This window comes from Corvus kubaryi, unplaced genomic scaffold (assembly GCF_017639235.1).
Source record: "Corvus kubaryi isolate FWS band 111438036 unplaced genomic scaffold, C.kubaryi_AGA036_p1.0 split1-37296, whole genome shotgun sequence".
NCBI lineage: Eukaryota > Metazoa > Chordata > Aves > Passeriformes > Corvidae > Corvus > Corvus kubaryi.
Window position 1 is genome coordinate 14,349,955 of NW_024582075.1, and position 23,596 is coordinate 14,373,550.

A 23,596-nucleotide genomic window follows, 5' to 3' on the forward strand; every position below is an offset into this window, starting at 1 on the left:
CGTTAAGATCAAAGTCTGTATATCCTTTGATAAAAGTCGTATACTCTTTAAAATCAAAGTTTATCTAGATAATGAAAGTTAAAACTATGAGAATCACATGGAAGAAGAAAGAAAGAATCGAAAGTTGGGTACCAGGTGAATTGCTCCTGGCAGTGCGATGCTGTGTCAGTGATAGACCACACGAGTCTGTTTGTTTTTCTGCAAATGCTTATGCCCCTGTGCTTCCACAAATGTTTTGACCTTACTGACACATGAAGTTTCCCCCACCTTTGTCTCTTCTAATTTCCTTTTGAAAGTCTACGACCTTGACTCAAAACTATGCTTCCCTCAAGGACTATAGCAATTATATTTATTGGAAAAAGGAAAGGGAAAGGTTTTGAGAAGAAAAAATACTCAACAACAGAACCAAAACCAGATGGAACAGACCACTGCAGCATATCTCAATTCATTTCACTGAAATGAATAAAGGCCTTATTGCCTTCATGCTCGTAGCTTTATTGAGAGTGAGTTTCATATACAGAGCTGTCTTCTCAATTGCTAGTAGAAGACAGTTTCTTAAATATGCCTGTATTAATTGTTGTTAATTTTAACTCTTAATAAGTTCAGCATGCAGCCTGATGTGAGAATGGAATTTGAATTCCAGAAGACTAAAGCTGTATAATAATTTCAGCTTTTTTTCTGTGTTGGACAAACTGAAAACCTTTTGCAGATGATTTTATACTTATACTTCTTTGACAAAATGAGAAAAAGAGCATATTCTAGACTCACTGCTTGTTACTCTTTCAGTTAACAAAAATAAAAACTTTTGAAATGAAACGTTGCTGGATGGACAAAGTAAAAACGCAATGTTTAATAACAGAGGCTGAAATTCCTCTGATACCTCTATTCTGTTTCCTTATGCCAAGAATCTGACTTTCATAATACTTCTCCATTAGATTGAAATAAATTTATTTATAAAATATTTAGATTGAAACCTCTATTTCTGAAATAAGAAAATCCAAAACTGGTTGGTGTTCAAGACCTTGTTGTCATATGGCCACTGCATGCTGATGCCGGCATCCTTAAGTATGCACAACAGCTAAAGATAAATCAGCAACTGAAATTCCATTCCTTCCTTCTCAGTTTGGCTATGTTAGAGTTTCTACTGAAATCTGCTATTTCATTCATCTTCTTTACTGTATCAGTGAGTCTTTCCTGAAAAGACATGAATGACTCAGTTTCTTCTATGTATTTTTCTTGTCGACTCTAGCATTGTACTATTCTCAGCCCAGTACTATCCGTCTTTATATTCGCTTGTCATTACCTGCCAGTGAATACCAGGAGTGTTACCATGTTAGATGCCCTGTACACCTTGACATGGTCTGCAAAGTGGCTGGCCTCATTCCATTCAGGATTCATTGTGTGTTGTTGACAAGAAATTACATGACTAAGGATACTTTCTGGTTTCATTACATTAACAATTTAATGAGAACTTAAGGAGTTATGGATTTCCTTACCACTGATTATCTCTCACTGACTGCATCTTCATCAAATGAGACCTTAGTGCTCTGTCTCTACAGAAATGACTCAGACCAAAAAAGGTAACAAATAATAAAAGGCTAATTGAATTAGCAAAATGGAAGCCTGTGACATTACGTAAAACTAGCCATTCATGTTCAGGTTTTCTAAGACAGTTTGTTGTTAGTTGATTTTTAATTTGGTTGGTTGGTTGGTTTGGTTTGGTTTTGGGTTTTTTGGTTGTAGTTATAAAATTTTGAACAGCCAGTTACACTCTGAGACCTTTGATGAGACTTTCAGATAACTCATTTTAAGCTGGTATTTATATGCTTCTGAGCCTTCCTTCCTGTGCAGCTCTAATTTTTAGCTTTCTTGTCTCATATCCAAGAGCAGTAGCACAAACGAGCTTTATAAAATAAAGAATCTTTATTTCCTGGCACTCAAGGAAGCCAGAACCCCTTAGCTCTTTTTTATAAACAGTTTTAAAGATACTCCATTTAAATGCAGATATTTGACAGTTCACTGCATCGGAGTAAAAAATACATTCTTTTTCCTTATAGCATCAAAGGAAATCAGAGGGTTAACCGTTGACTTTTCTTGAGATCAAACTCGAACACTCACTTCCAAAAGGGCTGTATAATTAAAAAAGCATACCCATGTAATTTAAGACAAGGAAGTCTGGTATATGTTTCAAGTAAATTTCATTTTCATTTTGACTGTAGTAGGAAAGGTACTTTCACATTCATGTAAAGTGAAGGGGAATAGGATGTTTTTTTATTAGAGGGAAAAAAAGAGAGCATTTGGCCTTTGTTTAAGTGATATATCAGCACATACTGTAAGAAAAGCATTAATGCCTTTGAATATCTCTTTTTTGTCAGAGATACTTGGCATGCTTTTCTATTATTGTATCTGGATGAAGGAACAACTTAACTAAAGCCAGTGAATTTGCAGTGATTTTGTTAGAGGGACATTGCGGCAAGCTTTGCTCTAAACAAACTTTATTTTAAGCAAATGGTTTTATTTTCTTTTATTTTGGTGCAATTAGGATTTTCTTTGGTTATAGCTAATGAATGTATCAACATATTTGAGCAGCAATGCTGAAAGTATTCTGCATAGTCAAGAGACACTTTGCCACATCTTTGTTTAAGTTTTTTTGTTTGTTGGTTGGTTGCGAATTTTGTTGTTTTGTTTTTTGTTTGCTTTGGTTTTTTTTCTGGAGACACTATTCAGAAAGAAAATCTAGGCACAGAACAATATTTTAGGTATAACTTCAATATCTAAAACGGTCTGTTCAGCATAACCCTTTTGACCTGACATCTTTTTGTATGCAAAGGGAAATAAACTCTTATAGACTTCTTAAAATTTTTAAATCCTGGTAGGGATGAAGGAACTGCATCCTTGCACATACATCAATAGCTGACTGTGTACACTAATATATATGATACACCTGAATTCAAGTGCCAGCATTGACAGCTTCTCAAATGGCTATATTGATTTTGCTCTGCTTCCTTGGATTTTAGACTAACAGTTTGAATTGATGAACAGACTTAAATCAATTTCCCCAAGCTATGGTAGATCTGGAAAACATTCTCATTGTATTGGCCTGTTTTGCTGTATAATACACCCGGAGGTATTGGAATCAGAGGGAATCTAAACAGTGCATCCAGGAGAGAGTTCATTTCACAGTAACACAATTTTTAATTCCATGGCACAGACTAATGTTTACACTGTAGAGCACTGGGAAGGAAGCAAACATTGAGCCTAGACTATGAACGTCATGGAGGTCTGTACATATCTGTTACTGAAACATCTCGGTGTGTGCCATCCATTTGTGGTACACATTTCCTTCCCACCATGTAGGAAGAGGCCAACAGAAGTCAGTGGACCTCAGTTCAGGAGTGGTGCTGCACACCAGACCCTCCACATCCAGAAATCACACAGGTGTGTGCCTATCTTGGATATCATTATTGCTCCTTGCTGTGTGTGGCAGCTCGTTAACTCCTGAATAAGCTATTGCAGAGGCAAAGCAATCTACAGCTCTATGCAGTAAGAACCCAGGGTAAAAATAGTGACAACTCTGAAAGAACAGAGGAGTCTGAAAAGCTTGAGTGCAATTAATCACAAACTGCTGGACACATTCTGTCCTGTGTGGTATCCATATTTGATATGAAAGCAACCTCAACCCCCTGGCAGACAAATTCCAGCTGCTACCTACTGCAAGGTAACTAGCTGCCTGTCTCAGCACAGCATTGCACTGTACTGTGTGATACCATTAGTTCATTGCTATCAGGTGACAGTGAACCATGTACTAAATCACTATTACCACCTTCTCTGTCATACTCGTGGGAATTTGCTGACCAAATAGGTGGTCTAGTGAAGCTTTATTTAATCTTGTTAGTTACGCTTGGACAGTACTGAAAATATCTTGTCACAAGGCATTTTGATGTGTTAAACTTCCACAGTACTAGTTTTCAAATTTTCACTCGTCATTTTATTTTTTGAAGACATATGGGAAATATTGATGAGTGAGATGTTTTCATATTGCTTGGCATGTTGCACAATGAACAATCTTTAATATTGATAAAAATAAATGCTTCAGAAAAAAGAAAAATCTGTAAGTGGTTGTTTAAGCTTAGCCATAGAACTTCTCAAATTTTATGCTATGTTCCTCTGTCTGTGTAATTCTTTCAAACAAGCCCGTATAAACAGATTTTGGAGAATGAGAAGGAAGAGAAATGTGTAAGTGGTATCAACCTTTTTTTTTTTTTTTTTTTTGTGATTTTCTTTTTAACGTATACACATACATCTCTGTAGCAGAGGTTTTCTGGGGTTGGAAATATTACTTTTGTACTTCTTTCCTGCTAAGAGTAGATTGCATGCTACAGTAAAATCAGAAGAGTTATTTTTTAAAAAGTACAGGATAAGCAATTCTGATAACAAACAGATGTGTAAATGTTTAATACTCTGCATTGTTACACGGTACAGCAGAAACTAAAGCTGTCTAGTCTTACGGCACTGCCCTAGATTCCCTTGTCTTTGTTCTAGCCATGCATCATTTAGAGGTCTCTTGGGTGAAACTGTAATACTGAGGAAATGGGAGACTGAAAAGGGTGGAGGAAAAAAGGAATGAATTCCCATAAAAAAGGAGCATAATAACTGGTGGCATGTTGTATATATCACCTGTATGTGTTACATACAAAAGCACAGGGCTTATACAAAACAGCATGCAGCATTTTGACACACTAAATGAGTCTTAAGCAAAAGTGGAACATATGTTTTTATAAGAGATTTCAAAGCTCACAGTTTATGGAAAAGCAAAGTGAATAGGTATTTTTAGAATGTTGCCATTTTAAGGTATTTTCAGCACTGCCTTTTCTAACCTTTTCCTTTCCATATATATCAGGGGACCCTCTTCTCCACTGAAAACAGGTTTTTGCCTCAAATAATTTATCTGTCCTGGTGCTCTGTATTTTCAATAATTATACTGTCAAGATCTTACAGATGGGATGTCTGAGACCAGAATTTCAAATTCTCAGAATACTGTTTGTGATATGAACAAATTGGGTAGGAATTTCTATGAGGTATATTAAACAACATAAAGCTCTCTGGATTAAATAGCAACAGTATTAATTATTAAGAGATAATTAGTGTAATAACACTTCTGAACATTGTTGTACTTATCAACTGAACTGGTCATTTAATTATATTAAGGAAACATCTCACAGTTTTTAATTTAGCACTGTCAATGAAATTTCTTTTCCAGTCTGTACAATTTTCTCAGTTGCTGAACTGGATACATCTAAGTTATGACAGTACGAATATTAGAATTTAACCAGCAGCCTCATGGAAAAAAATGGCTTAAACTCTTTGTGAGTTTATATAAGAAGATAGAAAACAAATCCCAGTTTATGGCAAGAGTTCATAAATTATTATTTGTTTGATAAAGTGTTTAACTTGAAGAACAGAAATATTAGCCAAAGTTGCCCTGATTCTGAAGAAAGAAAACCACTGTATGTATATCATGGTATAATTAAGTGTATATAGATATGCTAAAAGACAGAGGGCACTGCAGCAGCATAAAACTACAACAGAGAGTTGCTATTGTAATGGACAGCACTACACAAGCATCTAATTTTCCCATGCTTCCTATTTTAACAAAATGCTAACTTGTAGGTTTTTTCTTTTTTTTTTTATTTTTGTATCAAACTTTTTATGAAGGCCACTTTTTATCTTTGTTGATCTTGAAATGTTAAGAAGAAAAATCAATTCACACTGTGTCAAACTTTTCAGATTATTATGTTCAGTTCTCTTTGCATGATTGATACAAAAGTTTGCTCTAAAGGTTGCCTTACTGAAAATAAATGCTACTTATTAGAGTGAGGGATAGAAGGCAGCTGTTACAGACCATCAAGAAACATGGAAGTTACTAACTAAACAATAAATTTTGTAGCATTTTATTCTCAGGATGTATTAGAATTAATATTTTACGTTAATGGATAAATACTAAAATGGGGGGCAAATTTACCATATAACAATTATGTTGCGCTTCATCTTCCCATCTCCACCCTGAACTAGACTTTGGACAGTTCTTTTCACTTCCAAGTGTAAGAATGTTTTGTCTTTAAAATAGATGAAGATACTGATTAAATGAGAAGACACACAAAGAACTAACAATCTGTGTTTCTTAAGGACTCCTGGGATTAACTTAAATTCTTCCAGAGCAGGAGCAAACTCCTGCATTCAAGTACAGCATTCAAGAAAGAAAGAAGAAAGAAGAATAAATTCTCCCCTTTTGCTTCCTCTTTATTTCCCCTTCTAAGTGGGAATCTTGTTTTGACCATTGATGCATATGGAACAATGAGACTTACAGAGCTGCTGTTACCCTATTGGGAAGGAGGTGGAGAGCCTACAGAACATACAGTTCTCCACGAGCTTGAAAACAAAAAGAAAAATCATGCCATCTTCATGAGTATTAAGAGTTACAGAAAGTTAGTTCATATTCATAATATTTGAGAAAGTAGTCCCTTAAAACAGTTTGAAACACTGTTATATTTTCATGACACAAAAAAGACAATAGGAGACAAAGGGTTGGTTTTTTGCAAGTCCCATACCTTGAGCTTTTCAAACAAAAGTTTCTAAATCCTAAACTTTAAACTAAATCTTGAGAACTTTTATAAGGATAAGTGAAGGAAGGATGTTGTATTTTTGTAGACTACAGCTGCTAGCTTTTTTAATATCCACTTTGAAGAAGACATTGAGGGACATTAGATGGAAAATGCAGAGAACTAGGCAGAATTTAGGAAAATTATGTTCAAATCCTGAAATTATTTTCTCTCTGGGGGGAGGGGAATCATTGTGCTCTGACTATATTGCATGAGAAAGAAGGTAACATATTTTAGAATATGAATCATATAGACATCTACAAGGACTGATTCTGGCAATATTAGCTGTATAAAAAAAATGACAGAGATGAATTTAAGAAACATTAATGGAAAACAATAGCTTTCAGATCTTTGACTTGCCATTCAGGTATACTGCTGCAAGCCTGAGAAACAATGGAAATGAGTCTAGAGAAAGAGACTAGGCTAGGAACCGCCTTAAAATAGAATTCCTTAGTGAAATTCTGGCATGGGGTGGGGGTGGGGAGAGAAAAAGAGATTGAGAGAGAGATGCATATATATGAGGAGAAGAAATTAACTAGAACTATAGTAGAAATTTTACTTTCTTATATTCTTTCTCTCATGGAACAGGAACAAATTTGATGATTAAAATTTACACCTAGGTTATAGCTATCTAAATATATTCACAGTTAGTGATCAGCACGCAGATTTTAGCTAACTGAATAAATGCAAGTTTGGAATATGCTGGTCCAATTATGGGACTTCTTCAGAAGACAGCATGGGATATTTAGTCTAGTAGTTCAGAAAAAGCATGTATAGACTGAGAAGGGGTATGAAATATTTTTTGAAGCTTACTCATAGATCTAAAAATAAAATGACACACAGTTGTACAGCTATATTACAAAGCCTATCTACCACATATCTTTCAAGTCTATCAAGATTACACATCACAAATTATGAAACCCAAATGTTTGACGTTGTATACCAGGTTGATTTGATCACAGAAACCAAGCAAACCTTCAAACTGTCAAATTGCCTTAAATGACAACTACTACAGGATGAAGCTTTTTCTCTGCTATGATAATCTCTGACTAATACCCCTTAGAAAGAGTTGGTGCAGAAAGAGGAATATTTCCATCACTTCAAATCTGTATGTGTGTATGTGTGTGTCTCTGTGTGAGTCTGTGTCTAAAACCTGAAATACCAGTTTTCTTTATACCAAATAACTATAATTATATTGAAATTGATATTTCAGGCATGACTTTGCATGCATACTGGGCTCCATAATGGTAATGGAAAGTAAAGATATTTCTTAGATGGGGAAAATATGATGAATATGAAGAAGTAGAAGAGTTCCCTCCAATGGTCATGGACCAGACCCAAACAGGATATATGTGGTTAATATTTACAAAGTTCAAAGAAGCATCTTGTTGTCTCTCTTCTCCTTTCTTCCTTGTGGATGTGTTAGTGTGCATAAATTTGCAGTTTCTCTGTGTATGTGCCCTGAAGTCCTCTACCTCTATCGAGACTTAGGTGTACTGAGTTTCCATATTGAGTAGTCAGAGGTGTGCAGGAGAGAGAAAGCATATTGACAACAATGTGGTGTTGCTCAGAAACAGAAACCCTATTTCACACAGCACTGCTGGTGTAAATAGAGACAAACTAATTATTCTCCCTACTCTTGGTAAATATTTTTCATCAAGCCAACAAAAGTCTTCATGCACTCTTCACTTCTTTCTCACTGGTTTTTCTTTTGCAAAAGCCCAACCTTCCCATTTGTTTTCATCATAATTTTTAATGTGCAGTACAAGTAGAATTGCACTGATAAAAATACGCAGTTTGTTTGAACTCTGTCTTGAATATAAACATGTTTACTTCAAGAAAAAACTAATTTAACATGTTATCACAGAAAGAATGATGACAGCATTAAATTTATTCATAAATAGTGCACATATAAGGCTGGTGGAATTTTAATAAAATTAAGAGAAGACTAAATGTATGCAAATTAATCAAGACTTTTTAAGGCAGGTATTTCTCTACAAAACAGTAAAACACTACAGTAAATTTATTTCTAGATCTGGCTTATCACAGATCTGACTTATCATAGACTATGGTAGAATAATTCTCTATATTTGTTTAGGACAGAATTTTGTTTTCCTACCTATGGTCTCAGAGTGCAGCCGAGAAAAGAAGATTAAAAGAAGAAAATTAAAATATTGTACTGAAAGGTGTTTGGTTGTGTTTTAGAGGTATCTAGCAGGATCAGGGTAGGTATGAGACACTAGGGACTATTCATAAAATTAAATGAGGTGAGCCCCAAGATTATGTAGAACTTGGGAAATTACATCATGCTCTGAATTAAATTGAGCAATTTCTTATCGTGCTGGAAATCTTGCCAAGGAAAAAGTAATTATTTAGCCTCATTAATTAACCTAATTGCCTCTTAACTGGACTTGGATAAATCTAAAAGAGACACTTGTGGTCTCTTACTACTGAGTGCCCATCAAATAGAGTTCCTTTTAGGTCCCAAGGCTTTTGTGGTCTGGCAGTGAGCCATAGAAGTCTTGTTTTCTTATTCCTCATCTCTCTCTTCAACTACAAAAAGCTGATCTGCTCCTAAGTATCCATCCCAAATCCTCTTACTACCTTTTTCTTTTTTTTGTTGTTCCATATTTAAAGGACTTCCTGCAACCTGCACCTATTGCCCTGGGAGTTTGTGCTAAAGAAAACATTATTAGGTGTACACCTTCCTATCTGTGCTCTCTGCACTGAGAGAAAATTCTTCCTTATAATTCCAAGTGTCATTCCCTTCCTTGCAATGTATTTATTTCCTCTACCTTTTCTAGTAGTCTCTGCAGGCATATCAAGTTTGTTTTATTTTATTTACTACTATTGCTTTTAGACTCATATCTTCCTGTAATTAGGAAATGTCCTTGAAGCATACAACTTGAGTTCATAGTTTTGGCTTAGTTTTACTGTTTTAGCTGGTCAGAATTGAAGTTTTAATTTGGGAGCCTAGCAGAGGAAGGTACCACAAAAGATTCCCAATCCGTCCTCAAAAATGATTTAAAAAAGAAAACAACAAAACCTTCAAGGGTTCATAACAGTGTACAAGTTGTGTTAATTGCCTCAGGTTTGTTATGTATACAACATTATTTCCCAGAGAACACAGTGTGAAAATATTGTTAAAGCTCTTGAAATACCAGATAGGAATATACCTGTGAGAATCTGGAGATTGAAAGAGATTGTTATCCAAATTTCCCAACATTACAGAAATATGTGCAGAAAATTGCGAAAGAAAGTGTGCTGAAAAGGAAGGAGTTCTTCAAGAGGTAGTTTTGTATTCCTGTTAATATTATAAATACTTCTATACTAAAATTTGATGTCAATTTCTCCAAATCCTAATCTTTTTTTATTCAGACTGAAGATTTGTAGCTACCTCCTATATATGCAAAAATACTCTGTAGAAAATGTTGAGCAGAGAGCAACTGTCAAATGCAGACAGTGAAAGCTGTGCAGTGCTATTTTGTCAGATTTTAGTCCATTTATTTTTGTTAACTGTTGCTCTGATAAAGAACAATTTTTTTGTAGTTGGCTTTTTGTAAGATGAGTAGAAAGTGTAGTTTAAAACTTTTCCCATTGGTGATGCAGCCTTAGTCACCATCGGCAAATTGAGCAATGTGAGCAAGAATTTTAGTTTCCCCTTGTAGAAGTATCCTGTGGCAGTTGAAAGATTAGGGACATGCAGCTGCTTTATAAAATCAATCAGTTTCAAAATACTGGAAGGAACTATTAACTGAACCTGCTTCTACTTCTGGAGAAGGTCTCCAACAGATTACTTTTGCAATGAGATAAATAAAGATTAGAAGTCTTCAGAACATATTTTACTGCAACTTCTGCCATCTCTTGCAGAAATGATCATTCACTGGAGAAGAAAGTTTGCGCCATTTAAATAGAGTCTAGTAAATATATGGGATTAGAGTAATCAATTTCACATTTACACAGAACATCAAGACACAATCATTGAACTGAGTAAACAAATTATAGAAACCAGATGCTCTATCTTGTTTCTCAGATGCTGCACTACCAAGAGTCACATATTCAAAACATTGTCTTCAGTTGAAACAAGACATAGATTTATACCAAATTCTTTAAACGCAATATACTGTGCAAACACAAAACTTTTAGGGAATTAAAAAAAAATATTTATGTACTTGAGACTTGTTCCTAACAGAATTTGTATTTAGACTGAATGAAATTTTTGTGTCCAAAGGACCTGAAATGTTTTGACCTCTATCATTTGCCTCTAGTCACTAGAGCAGTATGAATATAACTGAACTGCAAACAAAATATTCACCAAATTTCTCTGTAACTCCATCTAGTTTTCTGTAACTAGAAAATTTCTCCATAGAAAGGTCTGTCAAACAAGCTGAAACCACATGCCAAAACAAAACAAAGATTTTACAGTATGGTTTATAAAAGCACTGTTCCTAGCTAACACTAGTAATGACACGGTTTAGAAGCATTGAACACAGAAATACACAGCATATACCCAGAAAAAAATAAATTTTTAAAGGAATTTATTGGGGTTTTGAATTAGTGCAATTAATACACTGTTGCTGTGATATTGTCTAACACTGGACAAATTCAGATCCTGTAGATTACAGACAGTAATAAAATAAAAATTATTTATTTAATTATCTGATTTTAAAATTAGTCTGATTTTAGAATCTCTCCGAGCTGATAGAACCTGGGCCACAAAACTAAAAGAAATTATTTCTCATACAAAACTAAGTCAACAGCCATGAAGAACTGAGAAATACTACTTTATCTGTCTACATCTCTCAGGAAAAATTCTTTTACTGAAAGTGTTGTTAAGCATCAGAACAGGCTGCTTGGGTAGGTGGTGGAGTCTCCATCCCTGGAGGTGTTCACAAAATGACTGGACATGGCATTTAGTGCTGTGCTATAATTGGCAAGGTGTTGATTGGTCAAAGGTTGGATTCGATGATCTCAGAGGCCTTTTCCAACCTAAATGATTCTGTGAAACTTATATATGTGAGAAAAAGGTACTCAGGAAAGAGCTGCTACACCGACACCTGCCTCAAAGGCATCTAAGTGACACTTTCCTCAAGTATTAATTTTCTTTATGGAACCAGAAAATCTATAGGTATATGCAGAATTATCAAGAGAGTCATTCCAGTGTCTAAAGACTTATACAAAACAGAAGACATAAAAAACCTCAAACCAAATCACCCCCACCAAAAAACAACCAGAAAAACAAATCAAACTCTCTTAACCCCTAAAATAACCCTTAACAAGCTCCTCTCCCAAGCAATTTACCAACAACAATAACAACAGAAATATCACAGCCGTTTCAGCACAGAAGTATGGGATTCTCAACTATGCAAAAAAAAATTAAATTACAGTATCAAGTACAGTCAGGATTGTCTGCATTGTGGATGTTACTGGTTTAAATCCACTGAGGACCAAAAAATTTTCGTACTTGCCAGAAGCATTAAAAACACCTAAAAAGAGAAGGTCTGAACACCTTCTTTTCTATGCCTGCCAGTCCCTGATGGCAGATATCTAAGTGATAGATACTAGTATGTAAGCTGCCAAGGACACAGCTCCCAACGACTAATGTCCTCTAGGCTGCAACTGTTTGTTCATTTTAAAGGTGAAGGGAGAGCTTGCATTACCTGCTAGATCTCTTCAAAAGATCTTCTTTTTCCTGTCATTAGGTATATATGAAATTGGTGTTTAATGCTCTTCCTGTCCTGTGATTTAAAACATTACCTTCACAGTTTAGCAGAGACACTTAAAAGAAGTCCTCACCAAACTCCAGGTTTTTAGCTTAAATTTTAACTTTTCTATTCTAGTCTTCTCTTTACCATTGACATCCTAGGGACTGAAATATTATTAGACTCCTGCAGAGACATCTCAAGTACACATAATCTTCATTCATCAAGAAATTATGTTGAAGCAACATGCATACTTCACAGCACCATTCCCTGTGCTTCCAACTGGTGTTGGAATATTTGCCTTTCCCTGTGACCTCTGCATGCTTTAGATACTTGTATACAGACTGAAAGGGAAGTTACCTGCAGTATAATTTTCTTGAAGGAATTGGATACATTCTTTATGAAATGACTGAGTTCTACATTTTTTATCTTCAGATTGCTTTTTTTTTTTTCTTGTTTTGCATATAGCCCTTTGGTTTCAAGACAAGATTAAGATAATAGCCATGATAGAAATTCCTGGTTCTGCATCACTCTTATGAATTCTTGGCAGTTCTGATCTAGCCTGGCATGTGTCCTCATTCTTTTAATAGAACTAAGAAGGTGTTCAGCAGTAAGCTGAAATTTGCACTTTCAAAGAACAGAAGCATCAGAAATGTTTTGATAGTTTCTTTACCACACTTACAGTTCCTTGGCCTATGGCAGTGGTAGATGTCAGGACGGAAAGCACAGGATGCTTGAAAACCTGACTCTGGAGATTTGTAAGCAATAAATTCATCATGGTCATTTTATCAAAAACTGTTTCTCAGGCTGTTTTTGAAAAGCTGGCATTTTTTTTTATCATCCATGGTCACTTTGTTCAAGTGCAGTGACTGGAGCAATGTAATTTTCTTTCTCTCTGAGCAATACTAATCAGTGGTAACTTTTATGTGAAAGAAGCAAGTGTCGAATATGTAAGAGTTGATGCTAAAGAAGCTGTAGAGGAGATAGGATTCATGCAGAGAATATTGTTTGCGTGTCTACTGTGGGATAATCATATCTCATGTTGCACTTTTCTACCTAGCTGGAAACTCACATAAGAATTGTCCTAATTGTAGAAGCAGGTCATTCTGCCTTGGCTTTTCATAGTTTTCCTGGGTTTCAGATACTGAAAGGTATCTGAAGGATAAGGAAAAGTTTTCTCACGCTGGGTAAGAACCATGACTGAGGTGAACTCTCCGTCCATCCCTGTATTGAACGTTATGAAAACAGAGACACTTTCTACCGTGTCTGGTCTCTACTATGCTGTTAGTGAGAAGGTATTTAACATATTTTGTGAGGTTCCTGTGCCTATTCTCAGATGTATGGGTCTGACTAGTGGCTGGGTTATTGTGCTTTCCAAAAACTTGAACCTGTGAATGTATTTTCTGACTGTCAATCTCTCAATTTTCTTTTCTTAAAACACGGCTGTGTTTTAATTTTTGCAGATAATGAAAAAGTATAATCCATTGAGCAACTACTAATCACCTTAGATAAAGAAACCTTTTGTAATCATTCAACATCTCCTTACCTTATCTAAATTAAAGAAGAATCTTCAGGAGGCACATGTTTTCTATTTGAAGTGTGTTTTAATTTTCTTTTTAAAGTCTTCAGAAAAATGTATATACATTTAACTTCTTTTCTCCTTAAAATTGCTGGACAAGAAATTAAATCAGCAAAATTCTACCAATTAAATGTAAAGTCTCTACCCTATATTTCCTGGTTCAACAGACTCCAAAAAAAATCTGTCCTAAGACACCCTGTTCTGTCTTGCTATCAGTAGATAAGATTGTTTCTACCTCTGCATTATCAATTTTTTCCTCTTTCTAAATAAAGGACAAGAAGCAAAGCATTTCTAACTTTTCTTCTCTTCATCCAGATGTCCTATTTAAACCTTGGCAACTGGACAGAAACATAAAACAGAATGGAAAAAAACTTTGAAAAATCCCTACATCTTCTTTTGTGTCTTGCCTTATGTACTATTTTAGGTTTTATTCCTATTTTCTTTTTTAAATGCTAATACCTAAAGTCCAAAGAAACCCTGCTCCATTATCCACCTGATGTGACTTTTGTACAGTCATTTTTTATATTCAGAAAACTAGTATTTCCATATTTTGCAGCCCATTCATGAAAAATACCATTACCAGTTCCTCATTTGTCTATCTTTGAAGTGGCTTCAGTTGAACAACTTGTTAGGACCTGAGGGACAGAAATGAACAGAAAGATGCCTTTTTATTTGCTTTGGTTCAGAAAACCAAATTTCATTGAATTGCAACTCCCAAAGTATTACAGTTGATAGCTGGACTATATCAGAAGTCACAGAAAACTACAAATTTGCATTAAATGGATGGTTAGCACTTTTCAGTGTCACAAAGAAAAGTAGGAGAAGGATGGTCTTCCTTCAGAAATGCAAACACTAGCTTTTCAGATATAGGTTTATATCCTCTCTATAGCAAATGCTGAAAAATACTGCCGTAGTTGAGCTCATTCCATAGCTTGGAGTGCTAAACATCCACTAAATGCAAGCAACAAGCAGGTACTAATTTCAGCCCCTCAGGACTGAGAAGGTTTAAGCTTGCCAGTTTTTTAATCTTTTTTCTTTATTTCCTTTTTTTTCATTCAGCTGGTATCAAATGATTCAAACCAGAATGTGATGTAGCTTATTCAAATGTGTGTATGTTTTCCAGTAGCTTGGGTATGCAGTATGAATTTCCAAACAAAACATTCCATGTATATAGGATTTCATCGGGCTCAAAATGGCAAATTTGGATTTTTACTCTCTTCTGTTTCACTGTTTGCCTTTTTTATTGTTGTTGTTGTTGTTGTTGTTTGTTTGGATGTGGTTTTTCTGCTCTTGGTGGGGGTTGGGGGGTGCTGTCTACATGTCTAACATACATATTTCCTACTCATAGAATCAGGTAGTAATTTCATAATTAGTTTACTTATTAGTTGGGAAAGTCTAAGAAAGAGAATGTCTTCAATATCAGATATCATGAAATCTGATATTACATTTTGAGTCCCTCCCAGGGTCCCATTGCTGAGGGTGTATATAGATCAGTATACTGTAGACTGCAACAACTTGGGTGGTAACACAGTGACCACCATTGACAGGTAAGCTGCATTTCAATGTCTCTGTGTAGGCACCTAAGTCTTTCTAAATGCAATGGAATATGGAGTATTCCATATTCCCAAATTGTCTTTCAAAAAGTTTGTATGGCTCAGATAAACAGAAAGCACATTGGGATTTGTTGATTTGGGGTTTTTTCCTTTTTTTTTCTTTTACTTCTAGGCATTGCTACACTAACATATTTTAGTGCGCTTGCATGAGCTAGGAGCACACAGCCATTTAGGACTGAAGCTTTGTAGCTTTTTAAACTGCAATAACTCCCTTATTCTGTAGCCTTATGTCTGTACCCAAAAGCTGGGTGCTGTTTAAACCTTCTCCAGTTGTTCTCTGTGCTTCTGGAGCATTCCAATTCTAGTGAGGTTTTCACAGCTCCATTCCTATGCTCAAAGTATTTCTCTTCATGTAATTTATTCCTGGCACCATTGGCTCTTCGTGATTATTCAGAGCCAAAGAGTCTTAAAAGAATTCTGCTTCCTCTAGTGCTTCACTTCGTACTGATCAGAAATGTTGAACATGATCCCCTGCACAAGAAAACATGCCATTTTTATGGGAGAAACATGAAAATGAGAACATTTTACCTACAAGATCTCCTGCGCAGCTGGAAAATAGGGTGTCATCATCTGTCACAAAAGACTGCCATAGATCTACAGACTGAGAAACAAATGCAGAAGGGTTTTATCAGGATAATTTTACATTTTGGATGGCTGTACAGAAGAGTGCCTTGAGCTGAATAAGGAACTGTTGGATCATCTTCTCTCAGTAAGTGCTGAATAAATACATGTGAAATTTTTTCTTGGGAGTCCTAGATGTGAATTTCTGGGGAAGCCGCGGCGAGCTGGTCCCCAAAGCATTTAGGGGAAGATTTTAAAAAGTATCTGGATGATCTTGATATTTCAAGTCATGGAAGGCCCTAATTCTCAGCATAGTGTTGGGGGGAATAAGGCAGACAGGTGTTCCTACTCGGAACCTGTTTTTTTTACAGTTGGGCAATTTGGAATGAGGGCCTCAGTGCGGGAGATCTGAAAGTACTGAACTGCAAGTCTATCCTTGTCACATCAAGACAGTTATTGTACCTTCCACTAGTTCACTCAGTTAACATTCATGTTCTTGGGAAAGGAAATATGCAGAGGGATATTTCTGGAAATTTGCCTGGTATAAACCACTTAGTAATAAGCCTACTTACAATGCATTAGATGACCGAAGCAATCCTCCTTTCATACAAGGACAAGACCCTGGAAAACAAAACTGTATCTACAAATAGGTAGTTGTGAGTCTAGGAGATTTTTATGTTCACGTATATATGAGACATGGACACAGTAAATTTTCAGGGTATGCTTGCCTGATGCTTTACTGAACCTTCAGGTTCTCCTCACTGTAGACCAACGTTTTCATCCTTAACTGAGAGACATCTTATCCAGTCAAGGATAACTATTTATAATTAATTAATTAATTATATAATTGCTATTTTCTATTCGACTTGCAATGAGGTAATGTGACCAGACGAGGTTATCTCCAAAGTGAAGGAAAACTTCTGTTCAAAAGAAATAGATACTAAAAAGGGAAAAAAAAATCTAGCATCCAAATTCACCAACTGCAAAAATGATAGCTTCGACCATGAGGAGTCAGGTATATCCTTTCTTTATTCTCAAAGCTAGACCAGAAGCATCTGAACTGTCTTAAAGTTACCTCTGTGCTATCCCTTGTAGAGCATATATTCAGCAGATTCTATGTACAGACATGGATCAAATGAGTATATCTTTTGAATTACTTTCCTCAGCTCTCATTTGGATTTATCAAAGATGGTAAATGTACAAGTGGAAAAATGCACTTATTTTCAGGGACTTGTTTTGAAGAGATCTACTTCCTAAGTCAATATATCAGAGAGTAAGCTGTAATACAAACCCCCCGTTGTATATTTTGAGATCTCAGGACTCACCGTCACCCAGAAGTGAGCCTTTTTTTGACATGATATAATAAGGCAGAAAAGTGTTTACATCAAAACCAGTGTTTTGATGGAGGAATTAAATGAAGACTCCAAAGAATACTCAAGTTCCAATGTTAATTGAAAGTAGAATCAGTAATATCAAAGTCAGATACTCCCTACACAGTTTTACATGAAAACCCACATCTTTCTAAATGTACCTAGAACCTGTCTCTTTTAACTGCAGATATGAGAGCTTAAAACTCACAACTTCTTGTGCTTTTATAGGTGTTGTAGGGGTATTTGTTTACTGTCATCATGAACTATGAACAATGAAGAAAACCCCATATGTACAAGAAATATAAAATTTAGACCAGATTTTAAACTCAAAAGAATTATGAACACTTTCCCCTGGTGATTAAAGTAATCCCTTCCAAGCATCCAAATTATGGATTAATGTCAGCATATCAAAATGAAGCCAATCTTTTCAAAGTAAAACTGTAGGGTACATTGCAAAGGGTTAGGCAGACAGCAGATTCTCCTTAGTAAAACTGGATGATTATGTAAAATGCAAATAAAAAAGAGTTTCCAGCACATATGGCAGCAGAATTTGAGAACTGGTGTCTGCAAGAGTGTGAGAAAAGTTGTTCCTCCTTTTAGCTGCTGGTTAGAAGGAAAAACAGTCCTGAAGAGTTTATTCATTGTCTTCCTGGATATAAAAGCCCTCTATATAGAAGGCCTTTTCCTGCAATACAGGCCATACCTTCAAAAGAGTCTAAATTTTAATTTGTCTTTTATCTGCTTAATGGTTCATAAGCTTCTCTAATCTTGTTTGTTTTAATCACAAGGAAATGAGGACAGACAGTTATCACAGCAAGGTGCACCCTTCAATATGACTGACTTATTAAAAATTATTAGTTGACTTTCCTATTATAAATTCGTATGTGAAACAACTGCAATCTTTTTGTATATTTGAAAAGGTTACAAAAAGAAATTTCATTGTTTTAGACATACAAATTCTAGACAATGATTCCTCATGAATTATTTGCTACAATGATTCCTCATGAATTATTTGCTATGCTGTTTATAATTTGGATTTCCTAATCTCTTGTTTATCAGGTAATATAATTTTATTTCATTATTGGATATAAAAAACCTTGAGAAAGCATGAAGAACACAAAAAAGAAACACTTGTAGGAAATATATTTATTTATTTATATAAATATATAAATACTTTATATATTTAAATAAATATTTTTACACACTTAAACTCCAATTTCTGCAACAGTCTGTGATGACATTTTCTTTTGACAGACTAAACTGTTGTTCACATCAACAATTTCGAAAAAAATTAAAATGATACAGTATTTTTTAAATTGTAGGGTCTTCTTGTACCTCAGCCTGTGCCGATAAATACTTACTATCAGCACCATTATTTTCATTATTATTTTCTGCTGTTTGCTGCCTTGTTTTGTCCTAAGTATACAAGTATACAAGCATACAATTCAATTATAATACATAACATTTGCAAAAGAGGGAGTCAATGATTTCTTAAGCGTACATTCATATGAAAGGTTAACAATTGATTAGAGGCTGGTGTAAATCTCAAGAAGTAACTACAATTACAGTGTATATTAATTTAAGCCATTACTAATAAAAGAGAAAAACACTATGCTTTCAGAACTTTTAGAAATTTCCATTATTTTATTTTACTGTTATGGAATGAGTGTCTAATTTTATCATATTGCCATGGAACATGAGGATATTACCATATGTTTCTTTTTATGATAAAAGTGTAGGCAGATATTTAAGTATAGTTAAATGAACTAATTTATCTACAAGCTACTGGTATCCTTCTCTTTTAGCGTACTCATTTTAATTCAGTTCATACTTTCACCCACTGGCTTGCCAAAATACTATTTTCAATAAGGGATTATTTAGATATCTTTTTCTGTTCTGAATATTCATAACAGTCTTTAAAAGGTGAAATTGCTTTTTAACGTAAGGAACCACCCCAAGCTACTCCTTCAGCTCTGTGTTATTAGACCAGGTAAGAATGGAAGTACCTGATGCTTAACTAACAATGGACTAGCAACAGATAACCTTGGTCTGTATATGAAATGCTTAGACGGCTAAAAGAAAATAAAATATCACATAGCAGCAGGAAAGATGAAGCTATGCTACTTACTAATGATTTCTCAAATAAAAAGTACTCTTCTGATTACTAGAAAGCCAGTTCATATATACTGGTAAACATAACTAGTTTTCTGTCATAATTGGCTCCTAATAACTGGGCCTCTCTTATGCTTCTTGCCTAGATTCTTCAAAAGTTAAACATTGTTACAGTAAACAATTAAGTCTTCAAAATAAAACCTATGGAAGCAGCCATTTTCATGTCAAAAAGCTTTTCTAGATAGTTATCCATTGTCAGCTTTGCCTCAGGATGGAAAACTAACAAACTAGTTGCTAATTGCTTAAACCCGCTGGCTCCTTCTGAAGCAGTTTCACTAATGCACGATTTAAACACCACACTGTGCTGTTTGTCCTTTACAAAAGGTATCTGTTCCTTGCCATTGTGTCTGTTCCATGGTTTGGAAAACATCATGTAACTCTGCACTTAAAAGAAGGCATTACTGGTAACAGGAGCCCAGTTCAAGATAAATTACTCATGAAGGAGGGGGCAGAGAGAAGGAATAAATGGGCTCCACATTTATTGAAAAGAATAACCTATTGCTCTAGAAATTTGCTTCTTGATCCTATTTTCTTTTCATATTGCTACCCAGTTGTTACGTGAGTTGTCATTGTGAAGACGATAATTATTTAACTAGGAAGGGTCTTATAACTACAAAATCAGTGTCATTTTGCCAACTTAGAGACTTTATAAGATTCTCTCTTTTACAAAAATCCCCATGTAAATGGAGGGGGAAAAAATACTATTTTTTTGGAAGCCTTTTGAAACCAACTGTTTCTGCAAAGGCCCATGGTCACACTGCACTTTATCTTTTAGATGGGGAATAAATGCAATTGATCAAGAGTAATTGTACTTGTTAAGTGACTTTTATTTACAACAATAAAAAAAAGAACACCTGCAAAACAGTTTTTTTAAAGCTTGAGAAACATTAGGACTTTCTACCAAAGCATAGAATAAGTACAGTGTAACTTTTAAGACTAGCTGGAGTGAATATAAAACATTCATATTAAATATTTGATGAAAGAGTAGCATGAAAGAACTCCTTTTCTTTTTAATACAAATAATTGGTGAAGTAATTTTAAATAGTGAATGAAATAATTTCATATTTGTGAACAAATATAAAACCTGACTTCTCAAATAGGCTAAAGACAATGAAAAATTGACTTATTTCAATCTTGTATAGGTAAATTGAACCTTGCACTATACTAACAGCCAAAACACTCAAGCTTATAGAAAGAATTTTCCAGAGAGCTCTATCCACCATGAGAGTTTTAAAAAGCTTTTTTTTAAATGTTACATGACAGTTTAGATAAGCTTTCATTTAGGAAAAGTATCATGCTCAACATTCTCATTTGTTTACTTCATGTCTTCTTAAAGAGATAAAGTAGATAAACATTTGTTGTGATTTGCTGGCGTTATGTTTTGTCTAGATATAGTTCTGATTTAATCAACTTTTTCAAGGCACAGGAAAATATAACAAGCAATTATTTCCCTAAATACTATCCATTCTTCTTAAATGAAGCATTACTTCCCAAAACAAAACTGGATTAAAAAGACAGTGTTCATTATTTTTGTGTTTAATTATAGAGAGTATGCATGGATTTCCAAGCACATTCCACATCACACATGAGCTTCCAGATGCATTCTACGTTTTACTGCCAATACGAAAAATGTCACATTTACAAGGCTTCCAAGGGAGCCAGGTAATCTTTCTTATGAAAGTAGGTAGTGAAACATTTTGAAAAATAATTACCTGTAAAACTGGATCACTTTCAGAGTCTTTCTGTGAGCTCCACTATCTTCTCCAGAATTCCTGGACTCAACCTAATCCATGAAGGCTAAATAATATCTTAGCCACAATACAGGTTTTAGGAGTTTTTCCTCCCTATGGACTTTTCACTTGCAGTTGTTTCTGAGTGTGACCCTTATTTAGCTTTCTCACCATTTGGTAGTGACAATTTTTGTATTACAACCTTATATGCTGGTCACCTCTCTATAGGCATTTTCCTCTTAGGAAATGCAAACTAAATGGTGTACTGAGCTTGCAAAACAAAATACTATGCTTTTCTCTCAGCCTTCTAGGACAGAGCATTGTTCGCGCTACCTTTGACACAGGCTCCCCTGAGTTAAAATTCTAGCTTACTACAGCTGGAGTGTCTATAATGCTGTGCTTTTATCTGCCACCAAAGCATGTGTCCTGTACAGATGGAGGTATGCTGCTCATGATTTGGCTGTATGGCTAGCCAGAATAGAAAGAAGGGCATTTTCTGGTTTTTATCCAAATAATCAGAGGAATGAATGCAAAGGTCTTGTCAAGGTTATCATTCATTAGCATGAATAGCAAGCAGTAAAATCTTAAAAGAAACAAGTAAAAGCCCACAGAAAATCCCAAACACTAAATGTAGATGTTTAGTCTTACAACTATGTTGCACCCCAAACTTTGAGTCAATTTATTGTAATGCCAATAGGGATTGAATTCAGTGGAGTGAAACATTATGAAGTCCACTTGAAATATGACAAGGAAAAAACCACATCAGCCTGATTAATTCACCTCTTAATGACTGAATGAGTGGCAAATTGTTAAGAACTTGGTGCAGCTAGCATCCAGTAGCCACTGAAACAGCTCTTAGAGTCTTACAGGATTGCTCGCACACTTTGTCAAGACCATTTCTGCAGTGGCCCCTCACACTGTAACACAAACCTCACACATTTAGTTCAGCTCTGCAGAGAAATTAATCTTCCTCTAGACTGGTGCTAAGTGGGACCTGTGGTTTATATAAATAAGAACTCTGACTTCCTCCTCATTTTAAAATGGGTGAAGAAAATGGCAAAGACAACACAATGCATCCATGGTCCTGCTTTCCTCATTGTCATATGCATTACTTGGAAAAATCCCCAAATCTGGGCCCTGTGAGAGTGGAATCCAGGGTGGAAATTGCTAGTGCTTAGTGTGCTGGCTTTTCACTGTTCAGTGCTCTCTGGCACAGCCACTGGCTCAGTCATCGTGGAAAAGAGCTTGAGCCCTACTGGGGGAAAAGGAATGACAGTGCTTAACAACAGTTTTTCAGTCAGGTAGCACATGGTTTTGGGAAAGAGAAATCTGGAAATTCACTGGATTTGGGTTCTAGCCAATAATCTTGTTTCATTTTACAGAAGGAGGATTTTCCCTTACAAAAATCTTGATCTGTATTAATTTTTCTAAAATCTAAAGCACATTTATCCTAAATAAAACATTACTTATTAACTGCACAATTAATTAATTAATTTTCTTTTTTAAAACTGGTCTAATTATATAAGAACATAAATCCATACCTAAACTTTAAACTCAACACCTCATTTTTAATAGCAGCACCAGAATATGTAAAGCTCATATCCCTAACTCTAGGGGAAGAATATACTGCTAATGCTATTTAATGCATCTACTCTTAAAGAGAAACTGACCTATTTTTAAATTATACTTCCATTTTAGAATCAGAGCAAGAAATTTGGTATCTCCTCTGCAATTTTCTTGAGTCCATTTTAGATTTAAAAAGCAAACAGGAACATTGTATTTCTAAGCATATCTAAGTAACTTTCAATTTTTGCTCTGAATCTGTCATGTGTGAAGAATACTATTGGATGACAAACTCTCTCAGAGAAAACTGTTCATTTTTTTGCTATGGAGCCATTCTATTCTACACCATGTAAGTTATAGTCGTGGTTTTTGATCTCGGAAAATTGGGATCAACCAATAGGTGGAAGATAGGCATTATATAGTGTTACTAAGATTCTCTACTAAATCCTCCATCATCCAGTGCAATACTTGCAGACCATGTTGGTACACACAGATGTTTCTTCACAAAGGAAAAAAGATTAGTGCAAGTGAGGAATAGTAAAATATTTGTCTAATTCTCTTGTCTATAACCAACTTGTAGTTATTAGTATATATCTTAGTTTCAGCTGGCACTGAGTTGATTTTCTCCCTAGTAGTTGTGTCTTGGA

The 23,596-nt window shown here is 35.1% G+C and overlaps 1 long non-coding RNA gene across 2 annotated transcripts in view; it reads left to right on the forward strand.

Annotated features, from left to right (window-relative positions):
• The first annotated feature begins 15,889 nt into the window (after window positions 1-15,889).
• Window positions 15,890-23,596, forward strand: part of LOC121657427 — a 32,970-nt gene continuing 25,263 nt past the window's right edge. For both annotated transcript variants that reach the window (XR_006013626.1, XR_006013625.1), the window contains exon 1: window positions 15,890-16,262. This is a non-coding gene — a long non-coding RNA (uncharacterized LOC121657427). The remainder of the gene's footprint in view (window positions 16,263-23,596) is intronic.